This window comes from Pelobates fuscus, chromosome 7, assembly GCF_036172605.1.
Source record: "Pelobates fuscus isolate aPelFus1 chromosome 7, aPelFus1.pri, whole genome shotgun sequence".
Taxonomy (NCBI): Eukaryota; Metazoa; Chordata; class Amphibia; order Anura; family Pelobatidae; genus Pelobates; species Pelobates fuscus.
In genome coordinates, this window is record NC_086323.1 from 125,424,051 (window position 1) to 125,446,521 (window position 22,471).

Genomic DNA, 22,471 nt, shown 5'->3' on the forward strand with positions numbered 1-22,471 from the left:
TTTCAAAGTGATAACTTGACAAGATTCGTCAGCTTCTTCCCCCCTCCCCCTAAGTAAACGTAGTATTAATAATTACAAGAAATGGCAGTTCCCCTTTAGAGCCATAAGAGAGTCAAATATTTATTATTGTGAACTACTCCAAAGAAACTTAGATGGCTATGTATAAGAAATACACCATATATTGGAAGAGCTACAAAAGCACTTGGAGGCAGAGGATCACAAAGATAAGAAATGGGGAGGGATATAAATAAGATAGCAGTTCATAGAAGAACAAAAAAAAACGAACAAATTAAAACAACGAAATGACTGTAATGTAATCAAACCATAGAGGATCAGCAAAGAGGCCATGTAGATAACAAATGAGAGGTAAGAAGGGTAAAAACTAAATATGGGGTTTATTCAGTAAAAAGTATAGACAACCAAACTAATTGACCATTTTCTCAATTGGTAGACAATGTTAAATTGTGATTAAAAACTTCAGAAGGTAATACAGTAGAGACACAGGTCGGCTATCAGTGACACCCTTACCATCAAGTAACGCCGATGCCTACAAAATACAAACATCATAAACATCTCTTGAGCCAATGAAGATGCACAAAAAAAAGGATTTTTTTTCCAATAATAATTGAGTGGTGGAAATAAGAAATCTAGGATGAATGGGAGCTTTCTGGTAAAAAAATGTTGTTTCTCTCTCAATGTTTCTCATTCTCCTGTAATCTACCTAATCAACTTGCCAACAACTACTAATTCAGTTAGGATCTCAAGAGGATTATTTAATTTGTGCATCTGTACAGCTCTCTCGTGATGTCGAAGAGGAATACTTGCTTGCTTGCCAAATATCATCACTAGTAGAACTTTGCTGATGCATACTACAAGATACTCTAATACAGTTCTCCTAGACACAAAACTCTTGTAACGGTTTGGGAACCTGGGACAGGTCTTGGACAGAACCTTGGAGGAAAACCTCCAATTTCACAAGTTTGGACCAATTTAGGATGACTTTAGAACTCGACAAACTTGACATAACGAATAATATTAATGAGACTATTTAAAGATACAGAGAACATATATCCACAAATAGGGCGTAAGTAGGGCATTTTAAAGAAGCTGTGGCTTTCATTTACATAATAAATAAAGGCAAGGTAATAACAGACCTTCTCTTTTTATTAGGGAGTATTGTAATACAGAGTGAAAGCACAGCATGTCCTTATTTTGGGGCTCATTAAAAGGCTTTGTACCAGAAGGGTGTATTTATTTAGACATTGTTTTTTTTTTTTTTACGTCTAGTGACAGCAGGCATCATTTTTGTTGTAAGCAAATTTAAAGGGTCAGAGCCAATATGGTTATTCTGCCGAAGTAAGCAAATTTTAATGATGCATTTGTTAAAATGTATCTTCTGCTTCACAATCATTTCTGTGAACAATTTGCGGGTCTTTTTCCTAGCTCTGCTTACAATAAGCCAGACATCTGCCACTTGAACAGATGCATCTGACAGCAATGGAGAGAGAGCTCTATGGAGAGATAATATAGAGGAATAAAAGGGGAAACCTAGGTGCTAGGAAGAGTAACGGTCATTAGGATATATTATATTCGCCACCAGGATCAGTTTTAAAAGCACTTCTACAATGTAATTAGAGGAGCTTCAAACAGCATTAAAGTAATTAAAATGAGTGATGTTACAGCAAACACTATGTATGACTATTTGAGGTTGTAATAAAGAGCAAGAAAATAGTTCAAAGGGAAGGATCATAAGACAAGGTGATACTGACAATACTTGGGTTGTCTGGTTGTGCTTGTATTATAAATCTCAGAATGTCTGAAAGTAGCTAGTATTTTAGTCTTGTAATAGCTACAGACACAAGGTTTGATATCCCCAGACTTTTTATCTGGGCATTATGTTAAAAGTGATACCCTAGAGCAGGGGTAGGTAACTTTCGGCACTCCAGATGTTGTGGACTACATCCAGTGGAGTATTTAGGAATTGGGCTGCCCTAGGCAGGACGGTGCTCGGGCACCCCTTCTTCCCCCCAATTTAAATTTTCCCCACCCCTTCCTGTCAATGCCGCACTTTGACAGACGCTCACTCACTGACAGACGCATACACTCATTGACAGACATACACTCTCCTATACACTGACAAACAATGACATACACACACACTATTACTTGAACACACACTGACAGACGCACGCACTCACTGACCGACACATACACACTCACATTCACTCACAGACACACACACACTTACAGACACATACACACACACACACTTACAGACACACACACACACACACTTACAGACACATACACATTTCTCCCAACACTTACAAATTATTATTTGTATTTTATTTTAAATCCACCCAGCCTTCCTGGGAGAACTGGAGTGGACTGCTTACCTGTCAAGTGGTGCTGCTGGTCAGGCAGGCAGGGGGCGCACAGGCTGAGTTGGCGGTGCTTAGTGATGCCAGGAGCCGGTCTGATGTCATATTCTGGCTCCCTGCTTCATTAAGCGGCTTGGAGGGAGCTGAGCAGGAAGTGCTCAGGTGAGTATGCTCCCTCGCTGCCCGCATCGAGGGGGGAAGAGGGGCTCAAAAGTGGGCAGCCCGCCAGATCTTGAGCCCCCCAGGATGTGAGGCAAGCAAGCAGGGCCGCCATCAGGGCATGACAACCATAACAGTTGTCATGGGCCCGGTGGTCCTGGGGGGCCCCGAGCCCCACATACTGCTGCAGTAAGTAATGGCTGAGCTGGGGAGTTAAACAATCTCCCCAGCCAGCCTGCACTCAGCAAGGGGCCCGCACAGCGGTCCGCAGGCCCCTGCTGCTACTAATCATCTCCTCCGTGCAGGGCACACTGAGGGACAGCTAAAGGGCCCTCCCAAAGACCCCACTAGGCTGCCCCTCAGTGTGCCTGTCTCAGAACACAGCCTCACTGAGCTGCCTGTAACTGCTCAGGGCAGCTCCCTGCGGCTGGTTCTGCAGGAAGTGACATCACCAGTCACAGTGCAGAGTGAGCTGTGCGGAGCTGCCCTGAGCAGACTTACAGGCAGCGTGTCAGCATTGTGAGGTTCCTTCAGAAGAGGACCACCAGAGAGGTAAGGTTTGGGAGGGTTTTGGGAGCCCCTACCCCCCCTTGCTCCCACTGCATCCCCTACCCCCCCCTGCTCTCACTGCATCCCCTACTCCCACTGCATCCCCTACCCCCCTGCTCCCACTGCATCCCCTATCCCCCCTACCCCCCTGCTCCTACTGCATCCCCTACCCCCCCTTGCTCCCACTGCATCCCCTACCCCCCTACTTCCACTGCATCCCCTACCCCCCTGCTTCCACTGCATCCCCTACCCCCTTGCTCCCACTGCATCTCCTACCCCCTGCTCCCACTGCATCCCCTACCCCCACTGCATCCCCAACCCCCCCTTGCTCCCACTGCATCCCCAACCCCCCCTTGATCCCACTGCATCCCCTACCCCCCTACTTCCACTGCATCCCCTACCCCCCTGCTTCCACTGCATCCCCTACCCCCTTGCTCCCACTGCATCTCCTACCCCCTGCTCCCACTGCATCCCCTACCCCCTGCTCCCACTGCATCCCCTACCCCCCTGCTCCCACTGCATCCCCTAACCCCCTTGCTCCCACTGCATCCCCTAACCCCCTTGCTCCCACTGCATCCCCTACCCCCTTGCTCCCACTGCATCCCCTACCCCCTTGCTTCCACTGCATCCCCTACCCCCTTGCTCCCACTGCATCCCCTACCCCCCTGCTCCCACTGAATCCCCTACCCCCCTGCTCCCACTGAATCCCCTACCCCCTGCTCTCACTGCATCCCCTACCCCATGCTCCCACTGCATCCCCTACCCCCCTGCTCCCACTGCATCCCCTACCCCCTGCTCCCACTGCATCCCCTACCCCCCTTGCTCCCACTGCATCCCCTACCCCCCTTGCTCCCACTGCGTCCCCTACCCCCCTTGCTCCCACTGCATCCCCTACCCCCTTGCTCCCACTGCATCCCCTACCCCCTACCCCCCTGCTCCCACTGCACCCCCTACCCCCTGCTCCCACTGCATCCCCTATCACCCCTACCCCCATGCTCCCACTGCATCCCCTACCCCCTGCTCCCACTGCATCCCCTACCCCCTGCTCCTACTGCATCCCCTACCCCCTGCTCCCACTGCATCCCCTACCCCCCTGCTCCCACTGCAGCTCCTGCCCCCTGCACTGTTCACTAAACACACTCTGCACTACACATACACTACATACACTACATTCACTAAACACACTCTGCACTCACTACAAACACTACATTTACTAAACACACTCTGCACTACACACACACACTACATTCACTAAACACACTTTGCGCTACAGACGCACACTACATTCACTATACACATTTTGATCTACACACACACACTACATTCACTGAACACAATCTGCACTACATTCACTATACACTCTCTGCACTCACTACAAACACTACATTCACTAAACACACTCTGCACTACACATGCACTACATTCACTAAACACACTTTGTACTACACACACACACTACATTCACTAAACACACTTTGCACTACACACACACACACACACAAACACACACACACTACATTCACTATACACACGTTTCATTCACTACAAACACACTACATCCACTACAAAAACACACACTCTGCATTCACTATACACACACCTGCATTCACTACACACACACTCTGCATCTAATGCATGCATACAAACATTACATACATTACACAAAACGTACAATCTGCATCCACTATATACACTGCATCCACTATACACACTGCATCCATGACACACATACCGCATCCACTATACACACTGCATCCATGACACACATACCGCATCCACTATACACACTGCATCCATGACACACATACCGCATCCACTATACACACTGCATCCATGACACACATACCGCATCCACTATACACACTGCATCCATGACACACATACCGCATCCACTATACACACTGCATCCATGACACACATACCGCATCCACTATACACACTGCATCCATGACACATATACCGCATCCACTATACACACTGCATCCATGACACACATACCGCATCCACTGTACACACTGCATCCATGACACACATACCGCATCCACTATACACACTGCATCCATGACACACATACCGCATCCACTATACACACACACACACTTCATCCTTGTGGGCGGACTCGGGGCTGGCCCCAGGGGCCCAGATCTTAACCTGTGTCAGGGGCCCTAAAATTTCTGATGGCAGCCCTGCAAGCAAGGGATCTACCTGGGCGTTTGGGGGGCGGATTTTTTTGCCGCCCACTGCAAAGTGCCACCCAAGGCAGATGCCTTGTTTGCCTCGCGGAAGACACGTCCCGGCAGACACACACATTCTCACTCACTGACAGACACCGACACAGTGACAGACACACTGACAGACATACACACACAATCACTCACATACACACACTGACAGCCAGACACTCACAATCACTCAGATACACACTGACAGACATACATACACAATCACTCACATACACACTGACAGACATACACACACTGACGTCCAGACATACACACTGACAGCCAGACACACACAATCACTCAGACATACACATACTGACAGCCTCCCTCCCCTTCCCTCCCCAAACATTAACCGATTACTTTTTTTCCCCCTAGTTTAAATCCACCCCGCCTCCCTACCTTTGGGAGTGCTGGGTGGATTTTTTTTTTAACCTGGGGTCCCTTCTGACAAGAAGGGAGGCAGGCGGTCGGCTATGTAAGAATCCATGCGGGAGGGCGTGATGGAGCTGAGCAGGGAGCTCACAAATTAGTGCTCCCTCAGCAGCGCCGCCCGCATGGATTTTTAGTTAGCCGCCCACCTGTTAGTTAGCCACCTGGGCATTTGGGGGCAGCGTTTTTTGCCGCCCCCTGGAAACTGCTGCCCAAAGCAAAAGCCTTGCGGCTAAAATGTCCCTGACTACATCCCCCATAAGGCTCTGGCACTCATAATGCTGGCAAAGCATCATGGGAGGAGTAGCCCAAAACATCTGGAGTGCCGAAGGTTGCCTATGCCTGCCCTAGAGAATCATGATCATGTTTTAAATATTAATACAAATATTGCAATTGGTGTGCTGTGACCTCATTAGCTAATTGTTCACAGGTAGGGCTGAGATCAGCACACATCAAGAACTTTTAATTAAGTAACAACAGATGAAGTATTAAAAGGCTTTATTGGCAGAAGTGATAGGAAACAGTGAGACTATTTAGATGACGTAGTAGGAGATAAAGGGAGAGATGGCAAAGACAAAACGTGAGCTTAAATGGAATGCTATATAATGCTGAAAATAAACTATGCAAAGAAAATGATTACATTGAACGGTGGCAATGTATAGTGACAATACTCAGAGGGAACAGTAATGCAATCTATCCGTCATTGCATGATCATCACATAATGCGTACAGCACTAAGAAAGGGTGGTGCTGGTGCTCAAAGTTTGCTGCTGATGTCATCAGGTATCCAAGCCTTCCCCTTATCTGGGAGGGTTCATGTGTCAGTTCGAAGCTGTAAGTTTCACAAGGGTGCTTTAAGTGAAGAACACATGGAAAACACAGGATCGTCCTGATCTTTCTGCGAGTGGAGACATCTGCCAGTGCAAGGGGGGACACACAAAGCAGAGCCTTTGGGGAACAGAGCATCGGAGAATAAAAGGAGATTAGGCATTCTTCCACGGGGGGAGCATTACAATACTAAGGTAAGAGAATAGATGGGGACATTTTTAGACTTTGAATGCATACATAGCTCTACAGATACGGGAAGCTCATCCTGTTTTCAGATACAGAGGGAATTGCTCACCTGTAAGGTAGGTGTCTCAAAAGGAATGAGCACCTGGATTGCTGACCAACAAACCTGATGATCTACGAGCCAAAGAGATGTATTTATGGCAATATATGATTAAGCAGAAGAAGAATTGGATGTGGGTGACATGGAAACAAGCTTGCATTAACTCATTCTTGACGAGGAGTTAGTCAAATCTTATTATATCATAGCATACATGATCTGGCATTGATCATTAAGGAGTTAAGAGTTATGTTTCATGCATAAGCAACCGGCTACATTAACCCTAACATTACCTTATCCAAAAGCACAACTAGAAACTGAATGGTTAATCAAGCTGCAGATTACAACACTAAAAGCATACAAAAAAAAAAATCTGCATCTCTGTTTACATAACATGCCTCACTTAACCCCTTCAGTGCTGTGACAAACTAGCACCACCCTCCGTGTTACATGTTTTAAGCTCCTTTTTTTGGTGCACAGTAACCGGTTGTGGAGCATTTTACAATTCTAATTGTTGGAAAGGATTTTCTATATTATAATAGTTTTAGTTTTTTCCTTATACACATAGAAATAAAGATTTTTGCTGCTTAATATTCATGATTAATTAGGGACATTTCCCAAGTTTTTTGACAATATATTGCGGTTAATTTAAAGGAAATTGAATTGGGTTATTTGCCGCTGCCACTAGCACCGCGTTATTTGCTCTATTATATGTTTTTTATTTCTAATGTCCATTATTAATGCCCCATTCACGTGGGACAGAAACAATCTCCAATCTCAGCACTCATTTTTCAGGGATATCACCGTACACGCCGATATATCACGTACTAAAAACAGGGGGGGGGGGGGGGGGGGGGGAAATGCAATTACAAAATACAGAAAAAAAAACTGCGCTTTCTAGACTTCAGTATGAAGAACCAATTGACATTTATTAAATACATACTGAAAAAAATTAAAATTTTTGTTAGCATACACATTAACTAAAATTTTTTATATAAAATATTTACATAGGTACACACTCTACATGAACATATACTTTTTATAATGGTTGTAATTTTAAGTACTGTTTAAAGGGTTAGTTTCCCTGTATAGCAGTGTATTTCTGTCTTCCCCACACCCCCCCATCAGGAGATGCTATTTTGGCACAGATTTTTGTCACCTACCAGCGGAGTGTTTCAGACAGATTTGTGATGGAATTAGGTCTGCTCTCTTGGGTGAGACCATCTCTCTCTTTGCTAGCTAAGTAGCCACTTATTCTCTCCGTCGCTGCTAGCTGTCTAATTGCCCCAGTGGGTTCAAAGACCCCCCTCCCATATATTTTCCTTGCTGTTGCCCTCCGTACAAATTTAGGCTGATCTCTTTGCTGAGCACAGTGAGTATCTAGAAGCACAGGGTGATCCTATATCTATATAATTTACAACTATCTCTTGTGTAGTTGTGTTCCTAAATAATCTGAAAATAAATAGATTAATATGCTTTTATTCTGGTTTGCTGTATTTTTTTTCTTTGCAGATTCTTTCAGTGCTATAGTTTTATTATTTTAAATTGTACAATGTATGTTTTTCATCTTTACCAATACACTATAAGCAATAGCGTAATACATCCCTTCAGTATGGGAAAGAAGAAGTTAATGCCAAAATTTGTCTTGCATTAGAATTACATACGCCCCATTAATGTCACCAGGGACCAATGTCATATTGCTCAGCATGTGATGAGATTTAAATGTGTTCTGCATTCCATAACATTATTCTTCTTCCTATGCTTTTTTACTGTCATTTTGTACAGTATTCAATAACATCGTTGTAAAGGCAATAAGCTGCTCTGTTCACTGTGAATGTGCTATGAATGCCCTGGAAATTGCTCGGAGTGCGCTATTAAACTGATCTGCAAGGTATATAAATAGCGCAAATGATTTTTTTTTAATCTCTGCAAGTTCTAAGTTGCTCTGCGTGATATGAAATTTCTCTCTGAGCTATACAACCGTGCTGTGTACCTTACAATAACTCAGCGAGCAACAGCAATATCTGTGCACAATATCAAGACATTCCTCTGCGAGATAAAAAAAAAAAAAAAAACAGTAAATCTCTGAGCTTTGATATTGCTCTTTGCGCAAAGCAATGTTGCTCCACTTGTATGATCGGCATGTGCTCTGACGTTGTTCTGCGTTTTCGAAAATGTTGATGCAGTCGGACTGTTCTGCGCTCAGTAAAACTGTTCTGTTTTCTATGGGATTGCATGGCATTTAACAGCATTGCTCTGCATGCTAAGATCTTGCTTTGTTGGGGAAACCAACTCAGCATAGAAAGTTATTGTGCATGCTGGGAAATTATTCTCAATGCCATAAAAATTACATTGAGTTATACATTTCTCGGTGTGAGTGATGAAAAGTCTATAAACCTGGTCTGCAAGCTATGATACTCAGTGTAGCAGTGTAGCAAACAAAAAAACTAAACTAAAATAAAAAAAATAAAAAAGCACAACACACTTCAAGTTGTAAAAGACTGCCCTGTGTAAAATGAGATTCTGCTACTGGCACAAAGTGTACCTTTATAGCACAGGATTGCTCTGATCAGCAGTTGTGGGTCAATGCGAAACATTTGTGATTCTGACATTGTTAGAAATACATTATCAAAGTATCTCTCGTGCATTAAATATGCATGGATGTTTGATAATTCTAGGGTCGCCTGCGTCACATTAAGACTTTCATCTGAACAGATTCATACAATTGGGGCGTTCCTTTGCCTCTACTTGTCTTTTGCAGATTATATTTGGACATTCATTTCGCCTTTGTTTTGGGGGAAAACTACTCAAATTGGATCTAACGCTTTTTGGAGATTCCTCTTTTTAGAACGTTCTCTTCACCATGTATCTGTCTTGGAGTAAATTCTTATATTCTAATCTTAACACTGGGTTGCATCTACTCCATGTATTAACCTTGGAGCATGTTATTTTTTGTGTGTTTCATTCTCACCTCCTCCCAAGAAGTCTTGGGCCAGATTATTTTTTTGTACTTGCTTTATCTCCCTTTACACAAATTTCTTACATTTACAATGGTCTCCTCCGTAACACTTGGATCTGGATTGATAGATCTTTTTGCATGGTACTAAAGGAGCACTATAATGTTAGTAATACAAACCTGTATTCCTAATAAATGTTATGGTGTCCCTGTACCTAGATCTATATAGATTCCCCGTAAGCATTTATATATCAAAAAATGTTAACAAAATATTTACATGTTTACAGTGTGGCTCACCTCTCGACATCCTGCAACGTCACAGAGGACACAAGGTCTCCTCCGCAATGGTCCAATCCTAATGCGCATACACAGCAAGCACCACACACGCATTCATGTATGCAATGTCTTGCTATGTGCTTCCAGATCACATGACCGGGTTTTACTTGGTCAGTGCAGCAGAAGATCCTCTAGTACAGGGGTGCCCAAAAGTTGTAGTTCTACAACATCTAAGTATCTACCTTTTGGGCATCCCTGTCAATGTGAAAGCCACTATAGGTGGACTTAATCGTTCCTTTTAAAACATTGTAGGGTATCTCTAAAAATAAATGTATTGCAGGGTAAAAGGAAAGGCCACTGCACCCATACCAATTTACTGAGGTGAACTGGACTGGGTGACTAAAGTGTCCTTTTTTTGGGATATACCCATCACCCTTATGTTTGTGCTCACTATTGACCTTCTGGTGCGTGGGTTGAGGAAACCTTCAGAACTCTAGATGTTGTAGATTACATCTCCCCTGATACTTAGCCAGCATTATGGCTATAAGAGAATTATGGGAGATGAAGTCCACAACATCTGGAGCGCCAAAGGTTGCCTATCCCTGCTCTAGTGTCTTGGGATATGCTTTAATACTTTGGGTGCACTCTTCATGTCTTGACTTGCGCCTTTTAGAACAGCCCCTCTATTTCTGCTATGCATGCTTTTCAGCTTTGTTGCCCTAAGATGTGCTATCCCTATTACACCCATGAATGCTTTTAAACCGCTCTACCTGCGTTAATTTCTGGGGAGTACTACAAATTTTCCTTATGCACATCTTAGGAATGCTCACACAGTTTTAACAATGAGTGGATTGGGGTAACAGTGTTTTAAGCCTTCCTGCTTAATTCACATTATGTTAGACACTTTGGATAAATAATTAAATTACATGTGATCTATTTGCAATTCTCTTTGTATTATGAGGGACACCGTTCATTGCGCTTTAATAAAAAGAAACTATATATATAAAACATAACTGGATTAATATTATGTTCTTCGCAACTTTTAAAACGTATTTATTAATCAGCAAATAATTAGCAATCAGGCAATACATGGTTTTTTTTTTGTTCCTCACTTGTATCATTAGCATGCCTATCGTCAATTTCCACAAATCGTAAGCAATGCTTCTTAGGTGGCACTTGAAAAAAGGCAACTGTGAATGTAAAGTTCTAGACTAAATTACTAAGTAAAAAATGAACATTCTGTACAAAGGAAAGAGGATGCAGATTATTTACACCAGAAGATTTTGTTCATATATTAGATTTTTTTTTTCTTATGGTAATGTAGTTAAGCTGATACTAATTTTTACTTTTCTCATTGCTGATCTGCTTATAATCTCTAATCCTTGTAAAGTGTTCTGACTGATGGCACTATATAAGAAATGTCTGGTAAATAAAAAAAAGTCTAATAAATCAATACATTTGTTCTAGCATACTACACTTCAAGGGAATTGCATACACAGGGCAATTGGTATAGTAGGGATTCTGCCTCATCGGACATTAACATAACTGGGAAGTTTTAATGAATTTAAAGGAACAATGTCTGGGTTATGGTGTCTGGCACCCTCCCACTGTAAAAGGTCAAACCATTTTAGAATTGTAACTTTTTATCTGGGGTCCATTGGATGCCACTCCCCACCTCCACTACTCGCGATGGACAAACAGAGGCTCACTTAGCTTATTAGCTGACAGTGATCAGCTAATGCTTTCACCCATTTAGATAGCCATGCAGGGCTTAGTTCAGGAGTGCTAAGGTGCTTAAGCCATAGTGGTGGAGGTAGATAAGAGGTGCCTGGTGGTATACACAAGCTAACAATTTAAACCATTCTAAACCGGGTTTGGCTGCTTACAATTGGTGGCGGATCCAGGGCAGTCTTGGCACCATAACTATTAGAAAGAAATGTAGTAGTTATGGTGCTTTGAGTGTTCCATTAATATTTAACTACTAAGCTGACCTAGGTACTGTATATATGTGTAGACTACTTTTTCTATGATGCTTTGTCAGCCAAGGAGAAATGTAGTCTGCAAACATCTGCTGTACAAAAATTAGCCAAGTTATCTGCAGGCTCTTTATCATAGAAAGCTGTATGTAGATTCTATCTGTCCTTTGAGTGAGTAACAGAGTAAGTCCAGTTGGCCTGCACCCATACTTTCTCTCAAACAGAACTGGGGAGGCCATGCACAGAATATCAACATGTGCACATTCATTCTAGGCACGATGTGCTATACAGTATGTAAAATGAGGGAAAAAAGGATTTGGTCCCCTGATCATTTCTTTAGCAGTGGGCAAACGTTCAGAATCAGCAGTCTTTAATTTTAATGGTAGTTGTATTTTAACAGTGAGAGACAGAACGACAACAACAAAAATCCAGAAAAACGCATGTCAAAAAAGTTATAAATTGATTTGCATGTCAATGAGTGAAATAAGTATTTGACCCCTTCAACTCACTTGGTGGCAAAACCCTTGTTGGCAATCACAGAGGTCAAACGTTTTGTGTAGATGGCCACCAGGTTTGCACACATCTCAGGAGAGATTTTGTCCCACTCCTCTTTGCAGATCCTCTCCAAGTCCTTAAGGTTTCGAGGCTGACATTTGGCAACTTGACCTTCAGTTCCCTTCACAGATTTTCTAGGGGATTAAGGTCTGGAGACTGGCCAGGCCACTCCAGGACCTTAATGTGCTTCTTCTTGAGCCACTCCTTTGTTGCCTTGGCTGTGTATTTTGGGTCATTGTCATGCTGGAATACTCACCCATAACCCATTTTTAATGCCCTGACTGAGGGAAGGAGGTTCTCACCCAAGATTTGACGGTACAAGGCCCCGTCCATCGTCCTTTTGATGTGGTGCAGTTGTCCTGTCCCCTTAGCAGTAAAACACCCCAAAAGCATAAGGTTTCCACAACCATGTTTGACGGTGGGGATGGTTTTCTTGGGATCATAGGCAGCATTCCCCCTCTTCTAAACAGGCGAGTTGAGTTGATGCCAAAGAGCTCGATTTTGGTCTCATTTGACCACAACACTTTCATCCAGTTCTCCTCTGAATCATTCAGATGTTCATTGGCAAACTTCAAACGGGCTTGTACATGTGCTTTCTTGAGCAGGGGGACCTTGCGGGCGCTGCAGGATGTGTTACCAATTGTTTTCTTGGTGACTATGGCGCCATCTGCCTTGAGATAATTGACAAGATCCTTCTGTGTAGTTCTGGGCTGATTCCACACCGTTCTCATGATCACTGAAACCCCACAAGGTGAGATCTTGCATGAAGCACCAGACAGAGGAAGACTGACAGTTATTTTGTGTTTCTTCCATTTGCGAATAATCGCCCCAGCTGTTGTCACTTTCTCACCAAGCTGCTTGGCGATGGTCTTCCAGCCTTGTGTAGGTCTACAATCTTGTCCCTGACATCATTGGACAGCTCTTTGGTCTTGGCCATGGTGGAGAGTTTGGAATCTGATTAATTGCTTCTATGGACAGGTATCTTTTATACAGGTAACAAGCTAAGATTAGGAGCACTCCCTCTAAGAGAGCTGATTTATAACTTTGACATGCGTTTTTCAAGATTTTATTTTTGTTATTCTGTCTCTAACTGTTAAAATACACCTACCATTAAAATTATAGACTGATAATTTCTTTGTCAGTGGACAAACGTTCAAAATCAGCAGAGGATCAACTACTTTTTCCCCTCACTGTATCAATGAAAGTACAGCACTGATACTTCCACTGGTTATTAAGATGATTGCCCCACTCACACAATCCTTCCACTATGTAAAACTTATTATCCATTGAACAGTGCAGATGCAAAGTATACTTATAATACAATAAAATATTGGGTATGTTTTTATCTTTTGCTATTGTGGTGTGTATATACACAAGTTTAGTCATTTTTCTGGCTCAGAACAAACTGATTTGAGAAGTTTGTTCTTTATTTGTACATATACGAATAAATGCAATTATATGAGACGTTTCATAGTCACCCACTTACTGAGTAAGTCTGATTGCACGGAATGTTTCCTCCACTTGTATGATAATTGCTATTTCCGAGGCAGCAGTGTGTTTGGGACACGATCCCATCTGTCTCTTATTTACCAGTTTCCTTCCCTATATATGTGTATTTCGGAAGTACTCTGCTGTTTAGACAGTGGCACAAAATGTACACAGAATTGCTCTGCAGATATATTCTAGGTATACAGAATATGTCATGTTTGTGTGTATATATCTAAACTAGAGGATAGGTTCAATGGTTTATAAATATCTCCAGAACCCCAATATTTTCTCCTAATACATACTTCGCCATTATGTATATTTTATATTTCTTGATATTTTTAGGTAAGAGTTATTATACAATTGTTCTTAAAGCATAGGGGAGAAAGCGAGAGAGATTAAAGCTTTGATAAATGTAAATAGGTCGCTAAAGAAATAAATCACCCAAACGAAGACCATTTAGGGCCCTCTGTGTCATATATATATATAAAAAAATTGGGGTGTTTTAGAAACCTTCCTTCCACTAACACACTACTGTGCGTATTAATTACATTCATATAGCTGCATACACGCATTTTAATAATGGCTGAAGATTTTTGGAATATTTGTCTGTTTTTACAATTAGTCTTGTTTAATCCATGCAATATTTGCACGTTTTCAGCTAGATGATTCTGTTTTTGGGATGCTCGGAATATTCTCTAAACATTGTCTAGAGCAGATGTGTCTGTGACGTGTCCTTTGCTTACAGTGTATTTATTCTGGGGCATATGAGCGTGAATGTGATGTTCACCCTGTACTCGCTGGGATTTACACTGAGATCAGGTCAGTAAGACAATTTGTTTTCAGTAGCGGGAGAATGACATATTAGGCAGGTGTCATTAAACAGCATTGCTACCCATTCATTCACTACCATGACAGAGCATTGCAAACATCAACAACGTACGGAGATGTAACAGGCAACATAGCACACATCTCACAGTAAAGGAATTTGACACGGTATGGGCAGAAAGACTGCTAATGGGCCCTGTTCCACAGGTGTGGAAAAATGCACCACTTGTTGAATCTTTATCGTTGAAGGATAATAAGAGTAAGAGAGATCTCACCACATAATGTCCCAGGTCGTTGTTACAAATTGAGCCAATGCTGGTGTTAACATTGTTTTTAGTGTGAATGAATTTCCCATAAATGCGCAGTTAAGCTAAAAGCAGGGTAACATTTCTTCTGTTAGCCTGAGAAGGTAGATACACGGGTGGGTTTTAGTAAATGGAACTACTTAAAGACATATGTATTCACACCTCAGAAAAAAAGCTTAAGAGATCAGTCACACATCACTGACAATTTTTGAGTTGCTGTATCTCTCATGCAGAGGGAACTTGCCTGCATTTCAAATACGGACATATTTGGCTTGCTAAAAACCACGCATTTACCAGACTGACTAAAATTAGTTAATGTACCTTCAGAACCTACTGCCATTTTTATTATGGTAGCTAATATAAGTAGTTCCATAATGCTCGGACAGCACTTAGACATTAATGTTTAAGTGCTGTTTTTTTAGTTAACTCTCACCCCAATTATCATATAACCGTAACACAAAACACTGCACAACTCTTACTCTACACATCAACATCTATATTACCCTAACATACTACACGATAACTAAAGATTAATGTCTAACCTAATGCCTAACACTAAACATTAACCACTACAGTACTTTAACACTAACCATTAAATCCTACACTACCTTAAAGGAACACTATAGGGTCAGGAACACAATAATGTGTTCCTGCCCTATAGTGAATATAGTGTTACAAACACCACCTAGTCCCCCCCCTAGCCCCCCCCCCCTCCTGGACCCCACCTGCCCCCCCTAAATATAGTGATATCTTACCTTTATTTCAGTCTTTTGCTGCTGGCTCTGCCTCTGATCTGCCTGCTTGGCTGACATCATCAGATGTGTTTTTCTGAGCCACTCGCAAAACTTTCCCATAGGAAAGCATTGGGTTGGCTGAGACGGTCAATGAGGCAGATCAGGGGCAGAGACAGCACAAGTCAAACACAGTCCTGGTCGATCAGCATCTCCTCATAGAGATGTATTGAATCAATGCATCTCTATGAGGAAAGTTCAGTATCTGCATCCAGAGGGAGGAGACACTGAATGTCAGTGATGCCCAGCACCGCTAGCAGCCATCTGAGGAGTGGCCAGTAGAGTTATCACTAGGCTGTAATGTAAATTCTGCATTTGTTTTGAAAAGACAGTGTTAACTGCAGAAAGCCTGAAGGGAATGATTATACTCAACAGACCAAATACAATAAGCTGTAGTTGTCCTTGTGACTTTAGTGTCCCTTTAACACTCACACTAACCTAAAAATATTATGTAATATAAAAGACACATCATTTTGAAACATGTAATAGGAGGAAATAATGCCATTAAGGGGGTTCCTGACATATGTACAAACCATTCAACCATCTCAGTCATGACTTGTGATGATCTAGAACCCTTTGGTGGTATTCAATTTCCCATTCTACAGTGTTTACTGTTATCCCATCTACACATTTAAAGTTATATATGAATATAGATAAAAAGACAGGCTCCTGTCACAATCACATGCTCTAAAAACATAAGCAGGTTCCTACACTGTGTGTTAATTCAACAACAAATTTGTTATTCCTCTTAATTAATTCACAGTCTTAAGGGAAGACAGAATAAGAAAAAACTAGCCCAGGCTAAGAAAAAAAAAATACAAACATATATTATATCTACAGTGTGAACATTTTCATAGATGACCTATATGTCCATGGATGAGTTGATTGAAAAAGCTATGTATTATGTTGTGTGCAGGGGTATCCCCCCCAAAAGGGGTCGGGCGTACAGACAGATTTCCAGCTGTGGGGAGGATTTGTATTATATTTAGGCTGTAATGACATGTTGTTCATGAGTGTGGATTAGAAGTTAGGCTAATAACACTGTGGAGGCATGCAAGGCGTGCGAAGGGGGTGTCACAGCGAGAACACACTGGGCGACACATCGAAGATGCATGCAAGCAAAAAAAATAAAAAAACAAGAATTCACCATTTTAGAAATCACGCCGTGGCAAACTTTTTACATAGAACATTTTACAAGTGAAGAAAGAGGAAAGATTTACGGCAATGAATTATTAAATGGACAATGAGACGTTACAGAACTGAGCCTAATGTGAAGAGACCTTATGGGGGAAATAAAGCATCCAGAAGATGGAGCGATGTTATTAAATTATAGCCAATAAATACAGAGTTTGGAACAAGAGGCAGCTTTGATTTTTATAAATGTATACAAGCTCTCAGAATAAGATGTAGGGCAGTGATGTACCACGTGAAAGGTTACTAGTTGGCTACATTGCTTCCGCTTAATGGTCACCAGATATTACTTAGTTAATCAAGCAGCGATCAGCTGAGTTACTACTATGAAATGTTACAGGTAGAATGAGGCACTTGGGAGCTCAGTTCCTAGAAAGAGAAGTAATAACTGCATTAAAGCATTAATTGGTAGCACAGCTGCAGTAAAGTGTTACTTTCTGAAATGGGTTACAGCAATGAGATATGGCGGCATCAATACATTCGCTAGAAAATGGAAATGTTGTGTTGAAGGCCATCACAGTCAATGAGACATTCATATTTATAATACACAACAGGAAGAAACCATATCACACCACTGTAATGAAAAATACAAAAAATCTTAAATTGTTCGGCATCTCCCCTAGTCTGACTTATCCCTTCAATACAATGAGAGTCTTTTGCAAGTGAATATCATTTGGTAAAAAGGGGCGTTACTATTTGGCAAAAAGAGTAGGGGTTTCAGCCCAATTAAAATGTTATGGCCCCTCCCAAATTGGTTGAGATAAGCCCCTCCCAAAACCCTGCCTTAAATCTCGTTCTATGTCCACATCAACTAGTTCTATGAATGACATTATGACACCTAATCATGAAAAATTTGTATTTCGTAGAGATAGAATCTTTATTAAATGCTCATTTTAACAGTGTTGGAGTCAAACAAAAGCAACTGAAATAGCTAAACACAACGGATGCTTCAAGTGGTTTCCCAAAATTCAACTAAAATGCAACTTATAATGACTTACCCAGCCTCAAAATTCTTCGACCCCACGACCCCCCCACCCCCACAAGAATCCCTCACAACAGCACAAATATTCAAAACAGGTGTTGTCTCAAGCACACCTGATGCAACTAATCAAGAGCTTCACGAGTTGCACCAGGTGTGCTTGAGCTGGAACACTTAAAATACCTGAACTGGCTAGGGGTTTATTGAGTGTTACATTTGACTGCATGTTAGAAATATGGCTTAGTCAAAAGAATGGTACACAAAGTTAAGAGAAGAGGTCATTGCCCTTCACAAACAAGGAACAAACAAACTGTAGAGTAATGAAACAAAACTGAAACTTTTCAGCTCAATGGATCAGCGGTATATCTGGAGGAAGAAGAATGAAGCATACACTGAGAAGTACACGCTGCCTACAGTTAAACATGGTGGCTCGGTGATGCTCTGCATCATCTGGCACTGGAAACCTGCAGCATGTGGAAGGCAAGATGGATTCATTGAAGTATCATGAAATCCTAGGAAAACACATCCTGCAGTCTGTGAGGAACCTGAAGCTTGGGCGTCATTGGACCTTCCAACAAAACGATGAAATGATCCCAAGTATAAATTAAATTCCACCAAAGCCTGGTTGGAGAAGAAGTCCTGGAAAATTCTACAGTGGCCATCAGTCACCTGACTTAAACCCCAAAGAAAAGCTCTGATGGGATTTGAAGAAGGCAGCACGCAAACCCAAGAATATTACTAATTAGAGGCCATTGTTAATGAGTAATATGCAAAGATTCCTCAGGAACGCTGCCAGAAGCTGGTGTCTGGCAATTCTTCTCATTTGCAGCAGGTCATACTAAGTACTAAAGATGCTTGCCATGAAGAGGTTGAATAATTTTGAGACTGGAGAAGTCATTATAAGTTGCATTTTCTATTGAATTTAGGGAAAACGCTTGAAGCATTTTTTATTTATTTTAATTGCTTTTGTTTACAACTGTACATGTGTTAATATGAGATGTATTAATGGATATTATGGTGATAATAGTATTTGGGTAGTATGTGCTGCATTTATAGGTATTACTGTTTGCATATGGTTCATTAAGGACATACGTATACAAGTTATACTTTTGTGTACCAATATACAAGAATACATTTTAATGCCTATGTATATTATATTCATATACATTGTAATGCATGATACATTCATTCATACCAACATATATTTGCATATTTTTTCACATGTGTGCAGGTATACAAATAAGTGTGCACTTGTACGCGTGTGTGAATGCGTATATCATGTAAATAAAAGCTTGTTTATGTCCACTACCTCCCTCATTCCAGCCCACCTTGCCTCCTCCTGCAGTGAGCCGGCAGCTGGGATAGGATGTCAACCCGGCATCACTGCTAGGCGCACGAGGGAGCTGTGCATTTAGAGCACAGTGATCCCATCACAGACGCAACCGCTGGCCACCAAGAAGAGGATCCACTCCAGCAATCCCAGAGCAAGGAGGGAGGCTGGGTGGACCTCTTAATTACTAAATGTGTATGAATGTGATTTTTGTGTTTGTATGTCAGTGATTGCGTGTATATAGATCTGTGACTGTGTGTGTAGGTCTTTGACTGTGTATGTATGTGATCGTGTGTATAGGTCTGTGATTGAGCATGTGTATATACGTAACTGTGTGTACATGTCTGTGATTGTATGTGGGTGTGGGTCTGTGATTGTGTGTTTGTATGTATGCAATTGTGTATATAGGTCTGTGATTGTATGTATGTGATTATGTATAGAGGTCTGTAATTGCATGTGTGTGGTCTGTGATTGTGTGTGTACATCTGTGATAATATGTTTGTGTTTTCACAATCTTAGGTGATTATATGTATGTGATTGAGTGTATAGGTCTGTGATTGTATGTCTGAGTATATGGCAGAGATACAGAAGTTATAAATATAATATTAATTTGTGTTTTAACACCAGTAAATTTGTTTCAATATTAGTTCATACAAAATAAAATGATATAATCTTGAAGTCACCTTAAATGTTTCCAGAATTGTTTCACCCATCCAGGCACAGCTCAGGCTGCACCTCTTTGTTCCATGTCCTTTATTGTCCACTTCAAGTGTTGGAAGACAAATAAAGTAGCCTGAGTATTATTGCACAAAAGTCAAAACCACAATGTGCCATAAGGTAACAGTTTCTTATGGGCAACATTGGTATATAATTATACGCATCACAAATACAAATGACATGTCACATGTAGTACGTTTAGAGTAAGAAAGGATAGCAGAATTGGGGGAGAGCACGGGAGAAGTTTTGCAGTGGCATACTGGAGTAGGAAAAGCACATTAGTCTGTTTTGTTTATACATTGCCCTACGCAAATTCTCTGTTTTCGACGGACATTCAATAAGAATGGAGCAGGCCAATGAGTCTTGTTGTGCTCATCTAATTAGAACGGATAAATAGTTAGGAATACAACTTTAGAAATCACTGAAGTTTCTAATGAACATATTTGCTGTATACATTCATAAACAAGGCTAACACTTTAATTAACAAAGTCTAGAAGTTTTGATGCCTCAGCCATTTTAGGAAAAGCAACTTTAAAAAAAATAAAATAAACAACAATCAAACAGGGGGCATAGTGATCATGCTTGACCGTTTCACTGGGAGCATGTCAGTGACATACAGTGACATACACTTTACTGCCATTGCTTACTTGAGTTGTCCCTCACAAGCCAGCCAACCAGCGTGTAGAGTGCTGAAGAAGGGCATGCATATGTCTCGGGTGTTTTTAAATGCTGTTGCTGTGCACATGGGGGATTTTCATTGTGGTTCTAAATATCAGTAACTTGGGGCACAAGAATAAGGTAAATAACCAAGACTGCATTAATTCTAGATCTAGACTATCGGTATGGAAGAGTGATGGAGGTCTTGTGGGGGTGTCACATGGGAGGTATGAGACAGAGAATGTGTCACTCATTCAAATCTGTAACTTACATGGATTCTAAGAACTCATTTGTAAACTGTTAATTTGTTGTTCTATGTATTGTCCTACAGTAGTTTATTTTTCTTGAATAAAGTTTAATAGAGGTAAACTATATGTTAATTGCGTCATTGCTTTATGACAATTGTATCCTTATACGATTTACAAATTTTGTTAATTACCCTGCATTTAAACAACGAAATTTACCATGAATCCAAAATTTAATTAGAACATGTCAATTAAATAATTCCTAAAGCTATTAGTAATACAATCATACGTCAGCAATTGTGCACGTAGGGAGATTTAAAGGCATATTGATAAAAGTGGAGACATGTTCTAGAAGATGAGGAATTACCATAGGAGCCGAAAGAATCAACAGGAACATTCTATTGGCTTCCATGATTGCTCCAGACTTTTTGTTGGTCTGAATGGGATTATGATGGAAGGTAAATAGCTTGATATCAAGATATTGAATCTAAATGCATGTAGTATATCCTGTAACATTTGAAATCATTATAAAAGTGGTAATAAACCTTCGGCACTCCAGATGTTGTGGACTACATCTTTTATAATGTTCCTACAGCCATAATGCTGGCAGAGCATAAGAGGAGATGTAGTCCACCATATCTGGTGTGCCGAATGCTACCTTCCCCTGGACTATTGTTTTTGAGTACCACAAATTACTAGAATTAGAATAATTGGTCACAAATCTAACACCGCATTCCATTTATATTTAAAACACACCTTATTTTTAGTTGACAGCATTAGGCCATTAGGCTGCGGTAGAGTATGTGTCTTCTTATTTTTATTTTCATATGTGGCAAGGGCTAATCTCCTTCCTCACAATCATTTTGTAGAAGGCAAACATAGCAGGTGAGGAAGAGGCAGAGTATAGATAAAGTACAGCACCTGAAGAATTTGGGTATTTGTTTCATAGCCCAGGGTTTAGAACAGGCTTCCACAAACTCCGGCCATCCAGATGTTGATGAACTACAACTCCCATGAATCTCAGCCTATTTCATTCATAGAATCATGGGAGTTGTAGTTCAGCAACATCTGGAGGGCCAGAGTTTAGGGAAGCCTGGTTTAGAACATGGTTTCCAATATGCTGGCTTCCCTGGGCTGCATTGAGCATGATGAATTATCTTGGGCCACACATCAAATATATAATAACGTTAATGTCTAGAAGTAATAACACTTTAAAAGCCAGTTTCTTTATTTTGAAATCACAGACCCACACATACAATCACAGACCTATACACTCAATCACATACATATAATTCACCTTGTGAATTTCTATAAAACAATAGGTAATGTATTG

At 41.3% G+C, this 22,471-nt stretch overlaps 1 protein-coding gene across 1 annotated transcript in view; it reads left to right on the forward strand.

Annotated features, from left to right (window-relative positions):
- The first annotated feature begins 6,561 nt into the window (after positions 1 to 6,561).
- The window catches only part of CAMKV (CaM kinase like vesicle associated), a 154,802-nt gene continuing 138,892 nt past the window's right edge, over positions 6,562 to 22,471 (forward strand). The window contains exon 1 of the mRNA XM_063426600.1: positions 6,562 to 6,761. The gene's annotated coding sequence lies outside the window, so the exon portion shown is untranslated. The remainder of the gene's footprint in view (positions 6,762 to 22,471) is intronic.